This window comes from Phaethon aethereus (assembly GCF_964289735.1).
Source record: "Phaethon aethereus genome assembly, chromosome: 4".
NCBI lineage: Eukaryota > Metazoa > Chordata > Aves > Phaethontiformes > Phaethontidae > Phaethon > Phaethon aethereus.
In genome coordinates this window covers 81,923,511-81,930,985 of record NC_138578.1, presented here as the reverse complement: position 1 = coordinate 81,930,985, position 7,475 = coordinate 81,923,511, and positions in this window count along the sequence as shown.

Below are 7,475 nucleotides of genomic sequence, written 5' to 3'. Positions count from 1 at the left end.
CCAGAACCTCTGGTATGCAGTGAGTATCCCCACGTCTTTTCCTTTATGTTCAAATTGGGCCCAGTTGTGCCTAAATGTGCTTGGTTTATCAACAAGATTCATTCTTATGTTAAACTATTTCTGCAAATAAAGCAAAAGGCTGGGGGACACTGTTATAGTGGACTGCCAGACCAGCCAGCATTTGAAGACTGATTGAATAGATGTCCTTCCCTCCTTTGCTCGAGTGGAAGCAGTTTTTCCTCCACGTTTTGGGCAGAGAGGCCAATGCTGCTGAACCATGAGAAGACTAAACACCAGTGCCAAGGATAAGGAATTCCTGGCAAGGTTTGTTTAGGAGCATGCCAGCTCCTCCTTGTGTCATCTGGAGAGCACATCTTCATCTGCAGAGCACCTCTGGCAGTGACACCTCTTGCAATGACCGAGTAGAACTGCTTGAAAATTCATTCAAACGTGCTTGAAAAACTGGCTGCAAATAAAACTGGTGAAATAGGGGAAGTTAACAAGGAAAATCTTTGAAAATTAACTTGGGCTGAATGAATAAAGATAATGCAACAAGTCTGTCCTAATGTGTGCCATTTAAACCCTTGGGAAGGCATCCAAGATCAAGATAAAACTTTCCTTCTGGGTGGAGAGACAAACTGGTTCTCAATGGAGGCTTAAGGTAATCACCTATAGCGGTCTGTATGGAAATAAACAATTCTGATTACTCAGTGTCAGAAATAAGTCACATAAATGGTGTTTGTATGGAAGAATCTCTCAGAACTGGGGTTCTCCTATTCCAGCAATGTAGTCTGGACCAAAGAGGTCCAGTTAGTGGGAAGCTAACAGGACTGTGGTAAATGGGAAACCATCTGTGTGCTGTATTCAGGCTGCTCCTTGGCTTACTGAGAGAATTCTTCATTGACCCAAATAGGTTTCCTGAAAAGAAACTTGTTTATTTTTAAGATGGGTTCTAGTTTTAGTCATTGAAGCATATGTGTGTGTGCGTTTTGTGCATGGTGTGTTGCCCTCAAACAGTTCTCTGGTTGTGTAGGCAAGTATTTGCTAGGACATATGTTTCTTTGATAAACCATAAGCCCAATGGCAGCTGTGCCAACTTCCAGTATGTCCTGTAGAGGAGTTGGGTGCAGTCAGGAAACTTGCAGGCCTCACAGATCATCAGGGTTTGGAACCCCCTGAACTGTGTGGGTTTAGAGGGAAGGCTTTGGATAACTTGCTCTGGCTTTGAGCCTCTACCCAGCATAGCAGTGCTCGCTGCCACCGCAGCAAATGCAGAACTTGCAGGTGTGTCTTCTGCACCATCGGGCAGCGACGTTATGAGCCGAGGTGCATTGAGGCCAACAGCTCGTGTCAGAGAGCGGCATTTCGTGCTTCGGTGTCACCAGGGCTGACACTTGAGTCCTCAGAGGACACTTTCTTACTAGGAGGTTTTGTAGCATGAGGGTTTGAAGCTCAGCTTTTTGCTTTTAGACCTTCCCTTCAGGCAAATGGCTGTCCTCATGGCAGGGGAGGTGTTTAACCCGAGTAACACAGTTGGCTCTGCTCTTCCCCTGGGTTGACGGCTTCCATGAGGACTTGTGTACAATGTGCCCCTTTGTTAATGAGTCCATGTGTTGCCTGATGCTTTAATTGCATGTCCTCCAGCTTAACAGGAGCACTCTCCCCCAGTCTAAGCAGCCCCTGAACTGTCAGTAGGCACAGATGTTAGTAACTAGCAAGGTTTGGTCTTGACCTTGTGAAAGGTGCCGTCTGGAATGAGAAAAAAACATTATTTTCCTTAGAGATACAAATCCCATTTTAAAATCAAATGAACGAAATACAGACATCAGCATAGTTTTAAAATGTCTAAACAGTTTCCAAAAATAAAAAAAAAATTTCAGGATGAAGAAGAGTGTGTTTAGCTGTTGCCTTATCTCTCTGCATTTCATTTATCCATCTGTCTGGCTGCTGGCCAAGGGTTCATGCAAGGACTGAAGAATGTGTCTATTTTGGCATCTGCTACCTCATGTGAAGTGTGCGTACTCTTTTTGTGCTTTTCAACGAAGCATCTGGGGTGGGAGTCACGTTGCTTAACTGCAGCTAGTTAGAAGTGGGTGGGATGTCCAGTTGATAAATTAGTTACAGAGTGTCCTTCTAGAGACAACAAAGAAAAGGAAAGGGGCAGAGAGAGGGGAAAAAACCTCTCCAGAGGGTGAGTCAGTGCATCCCAAGATGGATGTCTGCAGAGGAGGCACCATCTCTGCCTGACTCTCCAACCTCTGTTACGTTGTGCTGAATCTCTGCTGTTGTGTGGAGGTGGGATGCGCTCCTGGCTGCTGGAAGGTTGGAAAGGGTTGCATTACATTGGAAAGGATTGCATTACGTAGACTTTATGATGGTTTTCCCCCGTTTTATCTCAGAAGCAAACTCCTTTTCATGATGTTACTGAGTTGTGAGAGACTTCTGCTGGGGGAAGAGAGCACAGCACGCTTGAGTGGAAGAGAACAAAAGGTGAAAAATCTGTCCAGCTTCGGTCGCTTGGCTTTTATCAGAGCTTAACCTCAAGGAGCTGGAGTTGATTTCCCAGCAGACAGATCTATTGCAAAGTGGAAGCAGAGAAAACCAAATTCTTTGGACATACGAGGATATGACCCAGGAAAAGCCAAAGGGTTGCTTTCTCCTGTGGCTTCTCTATGATAGGATATCCAAGAAAAGCTGCTGTGCTGGTAATTGGGGTCTCAAAGCTCCCTTTTCTCCTATGTGTAGACAATATGATGATGGTGTCTGGTTTTGCCAAATAGGGATCTATTTGGAATTGAATGTCCCAAGACCCTGGCTTTTAATAAAGGGTCTTCTCTCCACGACTTGTTTCTCTGTGTGCCATTCAGCCTTGGGGCCTGGTGTGCTCCCCATGAGCAAGGGGTGTTGTCCTGCTCTTATCACCCAGTTCCATGGACCTGCCTTTGCTCCACGAGGTTCAGCATTTCTCAGCAAAACCCAAAGTGTTCCTCCTGCGGTGCTGCCGTGTTGCTATACCATGTGCAACCCAGCAGAACTTGGCAGTGGACGCAAACAGCTGGACATGCAAACGGGCAGCTCCCAGCAAAGAGGGATGTGCAGGCAGCGGTTTGGGAGCCCTCAAGGGATGAGGAGGGCTGGTCCTGCTGCAAGTTGGGGCACGATTCCCCTCTCTGCTGGGGTTTTGCTCTGCCTGTGAACTGGAAACCTGTGCGTGGGCAGGTTGGTGAAGGAGGAGAGGCGAGGAGCAGCGCTGAAGGCTGGACTGAAGCTTCACGTCTCCTGGGCTGGTGGTGGTTTTCATGCTCCTTTCATATGGGGGCTTCAAGTTAATGTCTCCCTTCCCCACCAGAAAAACCTTGCAGGGCCATCCCACTTCACCCCTTCGTCACTCTGCTTTTGTCACCAGCAATCCAGCCTTTAAACAAGGCTCATGTTGCTCTCAGAGGTGCTAAAATTAGCAATTGTTTACTAAGAGGTACTTAAAATTAGCAGCCTCCGCAGCAGCAAAGGCCACCCTGGGTATGTGACAAGGAGAGGTGGCCCTGGCATCACCATGGGGCTCTGACCGCTTTGAGTGACTCCCCACCCTGCTCTCCCTTCTCCAGAACCTCCAGCATCCTCTCTCTTGCTGATCCACCATGCGCTCATTGGTACGACGAAGGTCACGGGTGCTGTGATGGTAAGAGGCACCCAATTACCCAGAAATAATTAGAGAGCGCTCCTCCTGGCTGGCTGGGTTGGGAAAGCAGTGGGTGGGGAAGGCAGGGTGCTGGGAGAGGTGAGTCTCCGAAGCCCAGCCCGAGTGATGGTACCACGGAGGAACATGCACATCTGCCCTCGGCTGCCCGTTTCCTGGCTGATCCTTGAACTCGGTAGCAAGAAATGCTTTAAAAAGGGGTTTGTTTGAAAAGTTGAGTGCTCAAAGCTTCTTTTGCCCCAGGAGGGTGGTGGTACGATGGGCCAGGTCCCACCTTTTGGCTTAACATCCTTCCTTGCACAAATTGCTACCGATGTGTGGCGAGGAGAGAACCCCTTTAGTGTCACTGTGTGGTTAAGCCAGAGTCGGTGGCACTAAATGGCCTGTAGTTGTCCATGCTGCCATGCATAGCGGGGATCAGCCGGACCGCATCCGCGCCGGCATGTTTAAGACTCCCAGCATCATTTTCTAGCGCAGGGCTGTGGATGTTTGTAGCGTTTAGTTCTTTCCCTCTTGCCCTGTGGGAGCGGTCCGGGACCCACACTAGTATCCGAACTGCGCAAGTAGGCACAAGCCAGGCTGTACCAGGGGATGTTAATTATACAAGTACGCAAAGGGCGGAGCTTGGTGCCCAGGAAATTTCCCAAGCACAGCGGAAAAGTAGACTGTGACCACCTGGGAGATACCAAGGACAGAGGGAATTAGGAGAGGGGACAGGAAGGAACTGGCAGCAGCCTGGGATGTGATCTACGCAGGGGCACATGAACCTCTATGTCTGACCATACCACGTCAATACCTCGACTCGTGCGTATTCCTGTTTTTGCTGCTGTCCAGGGTTTGTTGCAGCCATCATCTCCTCTTTCACAGCCCAAACATCCCCTCTTACAGAGGCTTTTTCCTGCATGGACATGCAAAGCTGGGAAAAAAAGGAGGAAATAACCAAAACATGGTAAGAGTTGCAGCTTACTGCTGGGTGCCCTCAGAACTGACCCACCCAAAGCTCAGCACATTAATGCCCGCGGGCTTTGTTTGCCTCATCTGCAGTGAGTAACAGCCCTGAGCACATCAAACTGGCTTCTCCAGTGCCTCGGTGCTGTGGGGTGAAGCGAAGAGGCTCCGGGTGTCCAAACAGGCTTAGCAGTCACCTTGGAGCTAGTAATGATTGCCTGGAGGATGGACAAACTCAGCGAAACAAAAGGGCTGGCAATGAGTAGATGCTGAAATTGCAAATGGTTAAAAGTGATGAAAAAAGTGGGTGCTGGCTCTGCATTTGGTGGGTTTGGATATTTTCTCCTCCTGTGGCTGTCCCTGGGGTGAGACCACTGGCTTCTCCTTGGCATGGGGTCCTTCTGCAAAGGGAACACAAAGCAGGGAAAGGTAATTTTATGCTGCCATCTTGTGGCATCAAAATCTTCTCTAGAAATGTTAAAAATTACATGCTATAAAAAATAGATGCATACATGTGCACATGTATGTGAGTGAGGTAAAAGAGGTGGGAGCCCAGAGGGCTGAGCACAGACACGCTCCAAGGAGCAGGTCGTTTATCAGTGAGTTTCGTTTCCAGTCAATGGGGTTGAAGGACTTAATAACCTGAGATGTCTTCCGGTGTCTGCGACATGCCGGGGGCTGGCAGGAGCTGTGGGAGGTGGATGGAAGAAACTGGATGATCACACATCTATCAGAACCCGTGTGTGTGCATAGGTGTGTGAGATTTTGGCTGTGCTGCAGGATCTCTGGGGGAACTAGTCCAATTACTTGGTGTTTTGGGCAATGACAGTCCACCTGCTCCATATCTACTTGGCCCACACAAGCTTCAAGGACAGCATCACTGCATGGCTGTAGCAGCTAGCATGCAGCTGGCATGTGAGCCTCCACTCCCCCAGGGCCTTCAGGTGTCCCCTTGTAGACATAACAGTAATTAATCAGGTCCTGCATGAGGGTTCAACAGTGATGTGCTGAATATGCAGGAATTCCGTGGCTTGCAGGGACATGTGAGAGCTCAGCACCTTCCAGGATCTCCCTCTCTCCTCCTGCCCTCTTCCCCTACTATAGTCCCTTGCTGGCCTACAAGGAAAGTTGGTCGCACGTGGTCATAGGCTGGCGACCATGTGGACTGGCCTCCCTTCTCATGGACAGGTACTGGTCACATCTCATTAGCGGAACAGGCCACAAGGGATGAGCAACTGGCATGAAACTGGTCCAAGCAAACGACTCGGATCCCAGCAATGCCAACTTTGTCCAATGCAAAATAAAAATCCTTCTTGAAGCACTGGGAGCGATTTCCTAACCCTGGTTAGCCTGGTGGCTTCTCAGCGGGGTGGTTTGCTTTGGGTATCTGTAAGGTAACAGTGAGGTGAGTGTGAAAGCAGCAGTAAAAGGAACAATTATGTTCGGAGGAGAAGGAATAGCGTTGGTTTTCTCACGGGCAGTGCGGCCCCGGCCAGGGTGGCTGCCAGAGGGCAATTTGCAAGGCATTTGGCAAATGAGCGTTGCCTAATGGAAAGGCAACAGCACAGGCAGTGATTCAGGGGCTGGAGAAGTTGATTTATAATGGGAGAGTTAAAAAAAAAAATAAATTAGCGGAGCTAAATATGTTGCGTTTGGCTGGGCAGCGGGCGAGGGCTGAGCTGGTGGGGTGCCAGGAACGTGGGAGGGTTTGGCAGAGGCTCAGGGAAGGATTTGTGGCTGTCATGGGTGGCGTGGTTGGGTGCAGGGGATGACAGCGGAGCAAGGAGAGGGCACGCAACCATCCTGCCGATGGGAACGTGGATGTGCCTGTCTGCAGCAGTGCTGTGCTAAAACTCACCAGCTGAGGGCCTTGCATCTCCAGGAAACTTCATTACAAGGACATCAGTGCAAACCCTCTCCTTCCCTGCCCTGCCTCACTTCATTTAAAACACAACTGGAAGGCCTAAATTTACCTGCTTGCAGGTAAGCACGCTTCAAAGTCCAAACTGGTGCTTTCTCCCTGGCCTGGGGATGTTGAGACCATCTTGATTAACACCTGGACTTGCTCGTGCTCATAAATACGCCCAGAAATCATTGCTTATTCCTGGTCATGCTGCTGCTTCCCAGCTGAATGGGTTGAATTTTTACTCCCTTTTGTGATGACAACCGTTGTGCTCCTGCGTGGCAGAAATACGGGAGACTTATGTATGCCAGGAGCTGTGTTCCTGTCCTGTCCCACACCGCTGCCATCTTTGATGTGAACCTTACCTGCCTACTCCTTGCTAACCTGAGTGTATATGAACCTCCAGCAGTCATAGAAGGACATCTGCTAGTTGAGTCAGTGACCTTGTGCTACCTTGCTCATGTTTCTGGACACTGCAGTCCTCAAGGGGAAGACAGCAGTTGACCCTCACAGCTGTTAGGTAGGATCGTACAAGGGGTATTTTGGCCTCACGGCAGAGATTTAGCTGTAATGGATCTTGGTTCAATTTCCAGTCACAAAAAGCACCTTGAGGAAGGATCTTGTTTTGGGCTGTCCTCCTTCTTTATCACCCGTTCGCATCCATTTGCTCGGTGCCACCACTGAGCAGGAGCATCCATCCTGACATAGGATCTTTGCTCCTGGATCACTTCCTGCTCTCAGTGAAGTTTGTGCCGAGGGGCCATGGTCCAGGAGGGTGGTCCTTAGCTTGGCAGTGAATTTCTGTTGATGTGTCCCTGAGAAGGTCCATGAACCCTTGGATTGCTCTGCAAGCAGAGCCGCAGTCTGAACTGGATCTGTTGGTGCAAGAATAGACCCAGAACCCTGTTTTGAGGATGTCTGTTTTGG